The sequence below is a fragment of the Pogonomyrmex barbatus genome, unplaced genomic scaffold (genome assembly GCF_055798465.1).
Source record: "Pogonomyrmex barbatus isolate J1 unplaced genomic scaffold, ASM5579846v1 scaffold28, whole genome shotgun sequence".
Classification (NCBI taxonomy): domain Eukaryota; kingdom Metazoa; phylum Arthropoda; class Insecta; order Hymenoptera; family Formicidae; genus Pogonomyrmex; species Pogonomyrmex barbatus.
In genome coordinates, this window is record NW_028297125.1 from 34,025 (window position 1) to 50,149 (window position 16,125).

The 16,125-nt window shown below is 31.2% G+C and overlaps 1 pseudogene; it reads right to left on the reverse strand.

The window, feature by feature from the left end:
- Positions 1–2,619: 2,619 nt before the first annotated feature.
- Positions 2,620–15,212, reverse strand: LOC148936176 (uncharacterized; annotated as a pseudogene).
- Between the last annotated feature and the right edge of the window lie 913 nt (positions 15,213–16,125).

Consider the following 16,125-nt stretch of genomic DNA (forward strand, 5'->3'; position numbering starts at 1 on the left):
CCAACTTTTCAAAGAAATAAAACCTCGGGACTCGAAAATTAATGAAAGAAAAAATTGGTCCCAAATTTGTAGGTTCAGAATGCGTTTCAGAAGATTCCCTATCGACTGGTATAACAAACCCAAGACCCGTTTGTTCCAACTTTTCATAGAAATAAAATCTCGGGACTGGAATAATTAATAAAAAAAAATTGGTCCCAAATTTGTAGGTCCAGAATGCGTTTCAGAAGATTCCCCATCGCCTGGTATAACAATCCCAAGACCCGTTTGTCCCAACTTTTCAAAGAAATAAAATTTCGGGACTCGAAAAATTAATGAAAAAAAAAATTGGTCCCAAATTTGTAGGTCCAGAATGCGTTTCAGAAGATTCTCTATCGACTGGTATAACAAACCCAAGACCCGTTTGTTTCAACTTTTCAAAGAAATAAAACCTCGGGACTCGAAAAATTAATGAAAAAAGATTCGTCCCAAATTTGTAGGTCCATAATGCGTTTCAGAAGATCCCCTATCGACTGGTATAACAAACCCAAGACCCGTTTGTCCCAACTTTTCAAAGAAATAAAACCTCGGGACTCGAAAATTTAATGAAAAAAAATTGGTCCCAAATTTGTAGGTCCAGAATGCGTTTCAGAAGATTCCTTATCGACTGGTATAACAAACCCAAGACCCGTTTGTTCCATCTTTTCATAAAATAAACTCTCGGGACTTTGAAAAATTTTCAAAGAAATCAAAATCTGGTTCTCCACGGTGGGCGATAGATCTCGACGGGAGCTGCCATTTTGGTCCTCTGACCCACTCCCTTATCGTCCTCCCCTTCCTAGTTATTGATGCTCAGAGTCCCCACTCTTTACGCCGTAACTTTTTTGTTTATTAATTCTTAATGACGAGCCTGCGCTCGTTCGACGCGGCTGACCGACCGCTACGAGATCCCGCAGGGGCGTCCCTTAATACCCGCTGGTTGGTGTTATGATAAAAAAAAGATTTCACGCCCCGAGACGACGGGTGAGGCCATCCCGTAGAGCTCGACGAGACCTGCCATTTTGGTCCTGCGAACCGACTCCCTACCACCCACCCCTTCCGAATTACGACGAGTCAAAGCTCCCCGGAGTGGGTATCCGTATCTCGAAAACTATTAGTCGGATCGAAAAAAGTTAGACTTAATTGTAGAGCTCGACGAGCCCTTTCGGACAAGCCGTGGCCTGTCGTTAAGAATTCATAAACATCGGAGATACGACGTCTCGAAGTTTCGACGAGAATCCCCCCAGCCGGTAGCGAACGGATGAGGAGGGGGTGGAGGGGTGTGGGTATGGGTGATTCAAGATCTTGCCGAGGGAACCCAGTCGCACACCCCCATCCTCCTCCTTCACGTTTAGACGCTACGGGGGAGAACCGAAACTTCCCCTCTTCCTCCCAAACCAATATGGCGATCGTCACCCTCAGGCCCTCCCCTACCACCACCCGAATTATGAACGTTAACTTCGAAAAAAATTTTTTCCCAAAAATAATGCAGAAACATGTAACCGAACCATTACTTCAATATCTACACTTTATGGGACCATTCATAATAACTTGTCACGTCGCGGGCGGTGGCGATGTTGCCAAGCAAATCACTACGTGACACCGGACAAAGGGGGGGAATACGCTCGCCTCTCGACGACGCTGCCAGCAAATCAGAGCGGCAAATCACCAGCAGCGGTTCGGAAGAATTAAGGAGAATTAACGTACGAATCCCTGATCACTAGAATAAACGTGCGATTGGATGCGTGCGCAAACCGCGGATGGCATCAGACCGAGGGAAGCACATCACATTAATTATTAATGGTATTCGCGAAGGTAAAACGCGTCCCTAAATGTCGTTGAAGAATATTACGGAATAATATTATCAGAGCTAGAAAGTTTGAAACAGCGTTTAAAAGTGCATTTTTCGAGTGAAGTCATCGGACGGGGCAAAAACTATGCCCGAAAAAAACAAAGGGGGCTCGAGCCATGCTTGATGCAATCTCTCCTGTCGTGCTCCAGAAGGATTATTTGTATATTTGCCAATGGCGTTGAAGGATGTCGCTGTCCGACCTGCATCCATCGAGAGAATAGGACCATCATCTCTCTGGAGTACCGGTCGTGGGGATTCGAAAGAATACATGTATATATGTATATTGTAATATATATATATATATATATATATATATATATATATATATATGTATCATTGTATTGTTGACGTGTTATTCTAAATACGTTATTTGCGATAAATATCATCACATGCCTCGGTAGTCGAAAGGATAAGATGCCTGCCCGGTAAGCAGGAGATCCAGGTTCGATTCCTGGCTGAGGTGGTATTTTTTCGCAGAATAATTACGAGTTTTCACGACTGGTTCGTGGTCGGGCCCCGCCGTGACGCACACCCTCCCTTCTTATTTGTTAAATAGATAAATGAGAGGAAAATATTTTAAAATATTTTAAGAATAATATCGGGTATGATATATATTTAAAGCAAAAATGTAATTATATCGTTAGTCATTTAGAAATATTTTTTAAACAAAAATGAGAAACACAAACAGTAACAATAGTATCTGTTATTTATAACAGTATAATATTATCATAAATTCAAGATAATTGTAATCTTTACATATTATAAAATTCCTTTTCGATGGATGCAACTATGTTATTTATAACATCGCTATAACTATCGCTATAATCAGTTTTTATTTTATACAAACATTTTTGTATGCGAAAACATACTTGAGATTTTTTAGGATAACAGGCATGTAATACGAAAAAGCACTTGTAGCATATCTCTCACTCAGTAGCTTTGAAAACACTCTCAACTTTGTATAATGTATTATCAATGCAAATGTAGTACGTATTGACCAAACTAACGTTATGTCCAACGATAATAATAAATAGTTGTACAGTCAACTTTAATGCAGCTGTTCTATCCCTCTGACGTTCAATATTATGTTCGAGATTAGCAGGACTTTAAAGAATAAAAAGAAGTGAACATTATTTTCAGTTCAACTACAGTAATTATATTTTTAACATAAAATTGTTTTATATGAAACATAAAGAAATATATTACTTATTTAAGAAATAATATTACTGATAAAATGAAAGAATTTAATGATTCAATTATTGTAGATGTGATGTTTCTTGTACCTTTAGAAATTTTTATTGTTGGGATACATAATGCTGACAATAATTTTAAAAGTTTAATATTTCTTTCCTCTAAAAATGGAGATTACAAAATATATAATAGCACAGTAAAGTAATAAATTTTAAGTAAATAATAATAGAAAATTTAACTTTTTCTTATTCTATATTTTCATTTATTTGATCAAGTTGCTCTCAATATATTCTATCTTTAATTTTAGTCTGTATAAGAGTATAAATTTTTCGTGAAAACTGCCATTCATTGTATATAAAGAACATGTTTCCGAATTATGCAACATAATCAGATTCAATCTGTAAAAATTATTGAAAATGATCACATATATGTCTTCTACTAATTTTTTAATATAGCAATATTATTATTAAAATATTCACTAATGTGTAATTCTGTGGATGTTTCAAAATGGGCCATTTAAAAAAAAATAATTGAATATTTTCATCCCATTTAGCCATATCCTTATTCTGGCAAGTTGATTTGTCTTCCAATGTTTAACAACATCAGATCGTGGTTCTCTATTATCTTTTAACCATTGCAGATGAAGTTCGCACAATTTTGAACCTATAAATGTATATACATACATATATACATACATACATACATATATACATATATACATACATACATACATACATACATACATACATACATACATACATACATACATACATACATACATACATACATACATACATACATACATACATACATACATACATACATACATACATACATACATACATACATACATACATACATACATACATACATACATACATACATACATACATACATACATACATACATACATACATACATACATACATACATACATACATTTATATATATATATATATATATGTGTGTGTGTGTGTTTTATATAAATATGTACATATGTATATATTTTATATAAATATGTATATATATATATATATATATATGTATATATATATATGTATATAAATATATATATGTATATATGTATACATGCACACACAAATACTATATATATTATGTATATACTATATATATATTATATATATACTACATATATATATAATATATATATATATATATATATATATATAGTTTTTAAATACATAATCATCACACTAATCAATGCAAAAAAAATATTTAACTTACATTCAGTATTCATTTCATATACAGCATTAATTATAGATAAAGTTGTTGTATTGTTATTTTTTTGGGACCTTACATTTTTTATTAATCCAGAGATCATACAGTCTCTGTGATTATTGCGATCAACAAATATCGATCAACAAATATCCCTTTATTTATTTTTTGATATTTCCCTTCATGCAATGGTGGCACATAATAAATTTCCATTTTTTCTTTAAAACACATAGATACTTTTATAGCAAACTTTTTAATGTATATTTTTAATTCGAGCCTAAATAATAATAATAATATAAACAAAAATATTTTTTATCAATTTATATTATTTTACATTATATTATTATATTATTTTAGTTTATTTATATTATTCAAATAATTTAAATTTTATTTATCAATCTTAATTATTATTTAAATATTTTATATTTTTCATACTCATATATGTATACATATTTTATTTATTTTATTTATTTTATGCATTGTATTATTTATGGATATGGTTTCTTAAGAATAGTAATTGATAAATGTGTTATAATAACATCTGCTAATTTTCTACGTATTTTTGTATTTAATTGACCATACTTTTTATAATGATTTAAAATTACAAAGCCAGTTTCTTTTAAAAACTTTTCTATATCCTATAAATCGAGTTAATAATAATAATATAAATAATTATAATTTACAATTATTTTAAATCTTTATATATAAAAATCTTATAAGTAAAGATTTTGTAATCAAAGTTTACAAGATAAAAATAAATATTTATTTTTCAAATATTTAACCAATATAAGGCAAAATAATAATATGTTAAATGTAAATACCAGCTCATAAATTGCTTCGAAAAGCTGTAATTCATCCATTTCACATGTTTCAGTTTCTATATTTTGATTTCTTTGATTTTTTCTTTATTTAATATGTCTTTCAGTATTTAAACAAACATATCCTTTATCAATGTTTTATATAATATTCTCAGTATGTATTATCAACTGTTTCACAATTATTCATGTTTTCATCAATTTTAAGACTAAATGTTTCAAATATCACAATATTCCTTGTATTTTTTATGTTTACAGGGCTTTCTGGTCTGGATATTGTATCGATATCAGATGATATTGTATTTTGCTAAGCATTAAATATCTATATTAATACTATATTAATAGAGTATATTAAAATATACTCTGAATTAGTAATATGATTTTGCTATTAAATTATATTTATTTATTTGAATAAATCTTTTTTTAAATAAATTAATATTAGATGTACAATAACAAAAACATGCCATCATATTAATATCAAATTATTTTTATTAATATAATAATAATAAAAATAAAAGTAATGTACCTTGTTATCGCAAATTATCTGCATTTTAAATGTAGATTTTTGAAATTTTTCTAAATTTTTCTAAAGTTTTCTTTAAATAAGATTCTTTTATCTATTTTTGGTATAAGAGTTTCAAGGTTTTTTGAGCCAGCTTTCAATCGTAAAAGTGAATGGAAATCAATTTCTTCATCTACATCAAAAAGGGTGTTTTTTACAAATTTTAAAAAATTAATTCATTATTTATTATAATATTAAAGGATTATGAACTTTCTCATGAAAAGAATTTCATCTATTTTTTTGATTTTTGTAATATTTTATTTTTATTATGCAAATCGGACTCAAGCTCTCGATCAAGCCTAGAACTTGATCAATTTAGCCGTTATTGAGATTCGATAATTTCGGATGCTCGCATCTCGCCGACTCGCATAAAGTCACACGGTAGTTCTCGGTTGACTTGACATCCGAGAACTACCGACACTACCGTGTTTCCTGATATATAAAATATAATATAAATATTAGGATGTAATTAAAAACTTATATATTTCTTTTAATTTGTTAATGAAGTCTTGCTTGGTGGATAATTTTTTTACTCATACAGAATTTGCAAGCAAATACAAAGTTATTATTTTTACTTAAGTTAGATTTAAAAACGAACACATCGGAAAATGCTGACCATAGCATTATATTTAAATCTTTTTCATTTAAGATTTCATTCAAAATATTCTCTATGTTCTCATTCATTGTTACACTTATTCTTCAAACTTGTAAAACTTATAAAAATTCTATTCTTGCACAGATTGAGTGCTATTCACTATTTGTATAGTTTCTAAGAATAACATTTAATCTATACAAGAATTTTACAAGTTTTACACGTTTGAAGAATAATTGTGAAAAAATGAATGAGAATATGAATATTTTGATTGAGATTTTAAATAAAAAGAACAATACGTCCTGGAATAAAAAAGTAGTGAAGAAATAAACACTGATGTGAGTGTGGCGACGTATGTATGTGTACATGTGTGTGCGTTGGCTGATAACATTTTGTTCGGAGGCAATGAGTTCGTGTTAGAGGTATCTAACTGTTCTTTATAAAGCTCTTCTTATTCTTTATAAATAAGTGATAAGCTTTGTGAACGGCATTTAAGTTCTATAGTTTTTATAATTTTTATGATTCTTCAATATGTTGGTACGGATGTTATGCATATGCGCGAGACGTGTACGTATAAGATAAGACTTGAAGAATAAGAATAGATAAGAATTCTTTTTGGCTGAACTGATTATACTAGTTCACAGTTTATCTTTCTTTTTTACACTAAAAGAAGAAAGATAAACTTTGAACTAGTGCAGCCAGTTCAACTAAAAAGAACAGACCCATAGTTGTACAATTTACTGAATGGAATGAGTTGTCATTCGTTGCCTTTGAAATGCATTTGATTGAGAGATTTTATGTATTGGATTGTAACTGCTTTTAGAAGTACCTCTGTCCCCTGTAAAAGGACACAACATTTATCTGCTCGATAGCCAGTCTAGCTTGCGCGTGCGTATTGTGAATGCGACATGGCGCATGCGCATGAGTTGAAACACCGGAAACGAAAGCGAAATTAATATGGCCGTGAATAACGATTGACCGGAATGTTTGAAGTGAAACATTCTAGATTTCAGTGAACTTTGCTAGAAATATATATGGTATATAGCTTTTAACTCTCTTGAGTGGGACCGTGTGTGCTGTCCGAGAAGTCGGTATGACTGTGCGCGGCTTGATTACTGTTAATATTTTATCATTAGATTGTGTGATATAAGTGAATACAAGTGACCGAAACATCGACATGTGGCAATAAATAATACGCAATATTCGTATAATATTTGCGAGTAGGTCGCGTCCTCCGGATATTATGTAGTATGTAATCTACTATGACGGATTCAGCGAATTATTCCGTCAATATCATTTTGCCGATCTGGCGGTGGAGTGGTTTGAAGTTCGTGCTCTTGGATATCTTTTACGTTCCCTCTGCGGACAAATGTCGACATACATCTACATATTGGATTCAATCTGAAATTGCTTTGAAATATTGAAGTTCTGATATTTATCATATATCTACATATCATATCTACAAGTTTGTTTCAATCCAAACCTGGTATGTTCTTTTTTATTTATTTCACTTTATTTGAATTGTGACGCTATGTACTATGCCTTTTACAGTGAGTGATAATAGCTTATTTATTACCGTAATTATTATATCTTATTCTTTGTAGCTTATTAATCTTAGTGATTTGCTTATTAGTCTTGTTGCTAATATTATTTTGATTTTATTTCAACTATATATTCAACTATTTGCTGATAATAAATTTTTTGTATGTGCTGTTTTTTAAACTCTTTGATTTTATTAATAATATACTTTTTCACTCTTGTTTATTTAATTTTCTTATTATACTGCATCACTATTATATTTAATTATCTTTATATTGATTATCAGATATTGATACATACTGCTTTACTTTAATAAATTGCTTGATTAATCACTTGCTTTATTAGGCCTTATTTACTCATTTATTTATTTATTTACATTTTATTATCAATTGTTTTGACAGTATTATACTATCTGCAATATGGAATGTATATTTATTTAATTTGATTTATGCTTGTTTACATTTTTAGTATGCATCATTTTAACTGCTTTTACTTATTAAATTGCATATTAATTTAGTTTGTTTATTATTTTATTGTTTCTGTTTAAATTTATATAATTTTTATTTATCTCTATAGTATTATATATACTCATCAATATTCTCATTTCTATTTCAATCTCTGATTCAGTTTAACTCAGCTTAACTTTAATTTAATCTAATTAATTCAATTGGAGTTTTATTCAAATTTCTTATATTCTTACACTATTTACTACCTAAATCTTCTTACTCTAATCATTAATTGTTATTCTAATTATTTATCTTATTTAATTTTAATTATCTTTGATTATTAAATGAATAATTCCAAATTTTCTCATATGTTAATTTTAATTTAACTTTGATTTTGATTTAATTTATTTTAATCAGGTGTAGCTCATTTGATGTAATTTTTATTGATATAATTACATTCTATCCATTAATTTCATTTTACTTTACTTATCTATCAATTAATTTCTTTTGAGAAACTATTTTCATGGGCGCCGGATAACCGATGTGAACTTAGTGCCCAACTTTGAAAAATTAAAAGATTAAAAAATTGTTTATACCATAGGTTTGTACCTCGTTTGTACCTGTTTGTATCACTTTTTATTTTGTTTGTGTCTAACGGGTTAAAAAGTTACAAGAGGGTGAAAAACTCGTCAGTACAAACAATGCTCTTTCGAATGGCATTGGCCGTTTTGAGCTATCTTGAAAAATGACAAAAGTATCTCTTGGACGTATTTTGAAAAGACTGTACTTCCGATTCCGTTGAGGTACAAACGATTTGAAAAGGGGTATGATGCTGTTTCGGCGTTGGTGGTTTTTAAATATCTTAAAGTTAAGTGCTGACGATTTTTTTACCCCCCTTGTAACTTTTTAATCCGTTAGATACAAACAAAATAAAAAGTGGTACAAACCTATGGTATAAACAATTTTTTAATTTTTTAAAGTTGGGCATTAAGTTCACATCAGTCGCCGGATAGCTATTGTATTATAATGCTATTCTCTGGCTGCCCCTATATGCACATTTGCACACCTTTTACTTGCTGCCTATATATTTGCCTTTTAATTTGATTTTGATGAATTGATGTTATTATTTAATCATTATTGTACCTATTTTGTGTAATTTTTTGCTGTATTTCAGTAATTTATTTAAATCTTTATTTCTTGTTAGGCAAGCTTAATTTGGATCATAATTTTGATCTATGCATTTAAATAGAGAGTGCGTAGGGATTAGCAAGGTATGTGTGCTACTTAATATCCCTAACATTTTTATTTATAGAAATCAAGATGTCATCAACGATTATCAGGATGTAATATACAGATATTTTTCGTGCAGTTACTTCACACAAAAAATGCACAAAAGCATTAATCCATTTACTGAACAAAAATAAGATAAATAAATGAACTCTTCAGTTGATTAATAAGCAAGCTTGCTGCTCATAAACTAAGCAGTTTTGTTCCAATAATATTTCATATTTTGTGTTTATTTGCTAATTGTAAAATTTCAAGGCTAAGAGATTCATAATGCAAGAAATCTTTTATGCATAATATATATTATATTAAAAATAGTAAAGCATTATATTCTGAAAATTTTTTGCACTATGGTTCTCATTAACCTTATTGTTACATTCGGATTGCCTATATCATGAAAACTTTATATTTTTTTTCTAAAAAAAATTTTATTTTCAAAAATTAATTATAACTATATATATTTGCTAATAATAAAAACAAATTATAAGATATAATGTTGACAAAAGTAGAAATTAAAGAATGGATATGTTGAGAACAATGTTACTAACCTATTAGGAACACTAACTTTAAAATATCACAATAGAATGGAAAAATTGTATATAGAATAAGAAAAAAATTTATATAATTTCTTATTTTTTTTCTTGTAATTGTTCGATTCTTCTTACATAGATTGAACAAATTCTATTTTTTCTATTTTATTTTTTATTAATTTATTAAAGAAATGTTTGTGCCGTTCTATTACTTTTATTTTCTGACATACTATATGTTAAATTTGAAGTAGGTGATATTGCAGTGACATTATTAACTTGCTTTCTTCCACTATCCCAGTCTTGAGCATTTGATAACACTTTTCCTAAGGAACTCAAAATGTCCTTTTCTGATACAGATATCTCTACAATACTTTCGTTAAGTGGTATCACATAATAATATAAAAAAGAAAATTGATAAAAATAAAAATTGAAACATTTATATAAATTGAATAAAATATGGTTTATAACGTAAAGATATTAAAAACATGTCTCTTCATGCTCTTCATGCAATTAAAAAAAGGCGGTATTACATAAGAAACTTATTAACTTTCTTAGAACTTGTAAATTTCATTGCAATTTGTGCTGTTATAAACTTTTTTAACATTACTGAAGATTTAGTAATAATTCCATTTTTATCTAAACAGAACCTAAGCATGCTATTCTGAAAACAAAGATTTATTTTAAATGTTTATAATTTATTTTAAATGTTTTTATGTTTTTATTGAAGTAATATGCATAATAATTCAAAATAAATTTGTTAAAACCTCTAAATTCTATCATTTAATTCTCTTCGGCTTTGTAATGGTTCACGATAGATATAACTTTTTAAATGTTTCTACAGAAAAAAATTTAATGGGGTTAAATCTGGCGATCTAGCCAATCTGATTAATTTTGAGGCCCACTCATGGCGTCCGACATTTGTTTGGATATATTACATTCAAATAATTTGTAACATTTCTTGTATCTCTATATGTGGAAGTGCGCCATCTTGTTGAAAATACATATTTTTTTTTATTATCAACGGGACATTTTCCAACAATATTGGCAAATCATTTAAATAAATTTTGCTGTTAATTCGAATGGTCCAATCTAAAGAAAGTTCAAATTATTTATTTTTTTAAATCTAAATATTCAATGACATGATTGACAATTAAAGAATATAAACATGTTAAAAGATAACACTATAATAGATACTAAAAATATTAAAATATTGTCCACTATACCAGCCCATAAACTGATACTAAATCTATGCTAGTAATTTACTGCAATTTACTATGCTCATGAGGATTTCCATTTGCCCAAATGTAACAATTATGTCTGTTGAAAATTCCTTCACGGGTAAAATAACATTTATCGCTAAACATTATATGATGTACAAATGCAAGTTGTTGTCCTTGATTTAATAACCATGTGTTTAAAAGTTTATTCGCCGTGCATAATCTTGTGGCATCAAATGTTGCACTTTCGAATAATGAAATGCGTGCATTCTATTTTCTTGTAAAATTTTATTGAAAAAAACTGTATCAAGTTAAAAATAGAATGTAACTAACAATATCTTTTATTTTAAAAAAATAGAACCCAAGTGATACGTATATCTGTTTCTTCATTGAAGAGTCTTTTTATTGTCATACTTAACTCAATTCTAGTTGTGATCAAATTAAAAAATAAAATCTAAGTGCTAGTATCTTTGTGATGATCTTTGTATTTTCATTGAAGAGTCTTCCTATTCCAAGTGATAATAGCTTTAATTCTTTTAAAAAAAAATTGATTTCAACATTGCTAACTTAACTCAAATGATATCATTTATAAAAGATTTGATATCAATAATTGGTGCTAAGTTATAATCCTACTAAAATTGCATCATTCTACTAAACCCAAGTGATATGTATCAAGTAAGGGGGGAGGGGAGCACATACGTGCCCTACGAGCGGAGATATCCATCGAGTGAGAGACCAACATCGCTCTGGAATACCGGTCGTGGGGATTCGAAAGAATACATGTATATATGTATACTGTAATATGTATATTGTAATATGTGTGTGTGTGCGTGTGCGTGTGTGTGTGTGTGTGTGTGTGTGTGTGTGTGTGTGTGTGTGTGTGTATCATTGTATTGTTGACGTGTTATTCTAAACACGTTATTTGTGATAAATATCATCACATGCCTCGGTAGTCGAAAGGATAAGATGCCTGCCCGGTAAGCAGGAGATCCAAGTTCGATTCCTGGCTGAGGTGGTATTTTTTCGCAAAATAATTACGAGTTTTCACGATTGGTTCGTGGTCGGGCCCCGCCGTGACGCACACCCTCCCTTCTTATTCGGGGGCTTGAGCCAATGCTTGATGCAATCTCTCCTGTCGTGCTCCAGGAGGATTATTTGTATATTTGCCAATGGCGTTGGAGGGTGTCGCCGCTGCAGTCCGACTTGCATTCATCGAATGAGAGACCAACATCGCTCTGGAGTACCGGTCGTGGGGATTCGAAAGAATACATGTATATATGTATATTGTAATGTGTGTGTGTGTGTGTGTGTGTGTGTGTGTGTGTGCGCGTGCGCGTGCGCGTGCGCGTGTGCGTGTGCGTGTGCGTGTGTGTGTGTGTGTGTGTGTGTGTGTGTGTGTGTGTGTGTGTATCATTGTATTGTTGATGTGTTATTCTAAACACGTTATTTGCAATAAATATCATCACATGCCTCGGTAGTCGAAAGGATAAGATGCCTGACCGGTAAGCAGGAGATCCAGGTTCGATTCCTGGCTGAGGTGGTATTTTTTCGCAAAATAATTACGAGTTTTCACGACTGGTTCGTGGTCGGGCCCCACCGTGACGCACATCCTCCCTTCTTATTTGGAGATATTGCTACATAAAGTTCGATTCGTAAATTTTTACTTTAAGAAACGTCATCATTATTATTTGTATAAAAGACTTGATATCAATAACTGGCGCCAAGTATATATTATATTCTCTTATTATAGTCTCATAGACATTAAGCTACAAGTTCACCTTAACCGTTTGAGTCCCAAGTAGCGCGATCGCGCTGTTGAGATTTTATGTCGAGAAAACCCAGCACATTTCGAGCATTGTGGACAACTGACGGTGCGTTACCGATTGTTGAAGTCGCGCGGTCAGATTTATTGACGCAAGTACATCATACAGCTCCTTTTAATGTAAATAGTACATTTTACAATAGGTACAATAATACTATAATAATGCAATAATACATTACAAAATAAAAATTTTTATTTCATTGTTATCTCCTCAATAATTTTTATCGAACAAAATTTGAAATATTTTTAAATTTACAGTACGCATATGTAATAATACAGATGTATTTTATAAAATAACGAATTACAAATTAACAATATTTTTGTGTTATGAACAAACAATTTAAATGGAGAGTAACACTTATAATTTGTGACATCGGTGTTTATCAAAACATATTGGATGAATTTCTTTTTTACATCGCACGCAAATTAAATGTGATCTTTTTATTGCATTTTTGCTGCAGACTACGCATTGTCGCAAGTTACGTTGTGGCAACTTTACTAAACCAAATGTTTTTTCCCTTACATAACTATGTGCTTGCTTTTCGTTCATCCACTGACACTCAATTTCAAAAATAATATTCGACATAAAATCTAACCGAGATATTGCTTTACTCTTAACTCTTTCCTTGTAGATTATATGCATTTATATATGCATTTAAAATCATGCGGTTGATTATGTTAAAGGCTACCTTTTTCCAATATTTAACTGATCTTCGTTCATCGAGATAGGTATATAGCATTTTATCCGATTCATCGACACCACCTATGAAGGCATTGTAAGATTGAATAATAGCGGGTTTTGTCGAACGTATTTCTCTGCCATGTCGATTTTTTGTTATAGTCACATTTTGCTCTTCTGCTTTCGTTGAAATTAATAATACAGGACTTTTTACACTTTTTTTTCGCGATAGGCACAGAACAATACTTCATTGTTTCGAAAATATTTTACCTCGTTTACATTAGTTTGTGTCAAGTTATCGGGAATACATTTCTTATTCCTAATAGTTCCAGTTAAATAGGTATCCATAGAATATAAATATCTAGCTAATTCTACGCTAGTAAAAAAATTGTCGACAAAAATGTGATGCCCCGTATTCAAACAATAACTATCTTTTAATAAATTTATCACAACATCATATCCAAGTCCAAACTTTTTTTTATCACTAGTAGTTGTTTCTTTTGCACCTTTATAGAGAACGCAAGAGAACGCCAAACAATATTTTGATACGGAATCACACAGTATCCAGAATTTTATTCCCCAACGATGATGCTTTTTATTTGGCAAGTATTGCGTTATGCTAGAATGACACAGCGTCCCAACTAATGATTCATCAATTGATAATTCTTTGTGTGGTTTATAATGTAATTTGAATACTTTATTAGCGTGTTCAACAAGTGGCTTAAATTTTGCACAGGGATCGTATTTCTCGTGACCAGGTGGAAAACATAAAGAGTTATCAATTAAGTGAAAATATTTCAAAATTTGTTGAAATCTATTTCGAGAGAACATTCTTCCACGGTATGTTACGTGAATTTTCGGACCAATACAAACGTATACTGGGTCTTCTTGTAATTCCCATTTCCAACAGCACTGCTATAAATGCCTTCATCTCTAAAACGGTAACTGATGTCCAAATCTCTGTTTCAAATGATTCTAATTCTCTAGGTAAATGCCTTGAATACTCCGCATATTTATTAGTTTCTTCAACTATTAGTGACCATAGTGTCAAATCAAAGAATAGTTCAAAGTATTCAATGGGTTTACTCTGGCTAGAGAAGTTACATCGCGAACCAGATTCTTTGCTATGCTCGAGAGAATCACGTTGATTAGAAACGTCTTCAGCAACTCGTAGACTGTTCAGTGGACATTGATGCGATAAATCACTATCACTATCCTCTGAAGTACTCAAAATGCGTTGTCTTTTGCGCTTACAGGAACAATGTAGTCGTCATCGTCGTCAATAATATGATCACATGGATTTGTGATTATGCTCATAGATTTTCTTTTTCGATTCATTGTACCTTTTTGGGGATACACCAAATTTAGAAAAGTTAAATAGTAAATCTAGATTAATTTTTTACTTACTTTTTGCGTTGCTTTGTCTAATCATTTTGAAATACACAATTATGAACAATGAGAAACACTTACGGAAGAATACGTCCGATCACTTTGCAAACTGCAATAAATGTGACGGAGCGATAAGAAAAAGACGAGAATCACGTTACCTAACACATACAAGAAGCGCTATTGCTCCGATTGTGATTCATCGATATAAAATAAACAAAGCGCTATCGCGCCGCTTGATATTTCTCGACATAAAATAAAACAAGCGCTATCGCGCTGCTTGGGTCTTTTTGTACTCATTTAGAGAAAGCGCAGTTGCGCTGTTTAGGGTTCTTCGACAGTGTTTTTTCAATACCCCCTGGGACTCAAACGGTTAATCAAATTATATATTTCATTTGTAAAAGATATTTTATTCATAAAAGATTTGATATACCACTATTTTTAAAAAATAAAATCTAAGCAGTAGTATCTTTAATTTAAAAATAATAAAATCCAAATGATATATATATCTTTTTACTCATTCAAGACTCTCTTTTCTAACCCAAGTAGTAGTAATTATTTAGCTTTAAAATATTATTATTTTTGTAACAAAGCATCTGAAAGATGCTCTGTTACTAGCGCGCGCAAATACGGCCCGCGCCATCCGAGGCCGCCCGAACACTCCCGACCGCGACCGACCGACACACGCGCGCCGACGAGCTGTCACGCAGCGACAACGTGACAGCTATTGTTACATTAATAAACGCTAACAAACTAAACGGTGACACGTGGCGCGGATAGGGGTATAAATACCCGACGAATTTTAAGACAAGAGACCAGTCCTATCCGCTCCTCCGACCTGACCAACACCGACAACCGTTCCGACCAGAACAGCGAGAGAAGATTCTCTCAGCGAATACCGAGCGTTCTCCGTATTCCTGTTCTATCCTTTCTCGAGAATTCGGAGTGTTCTCAGCTTT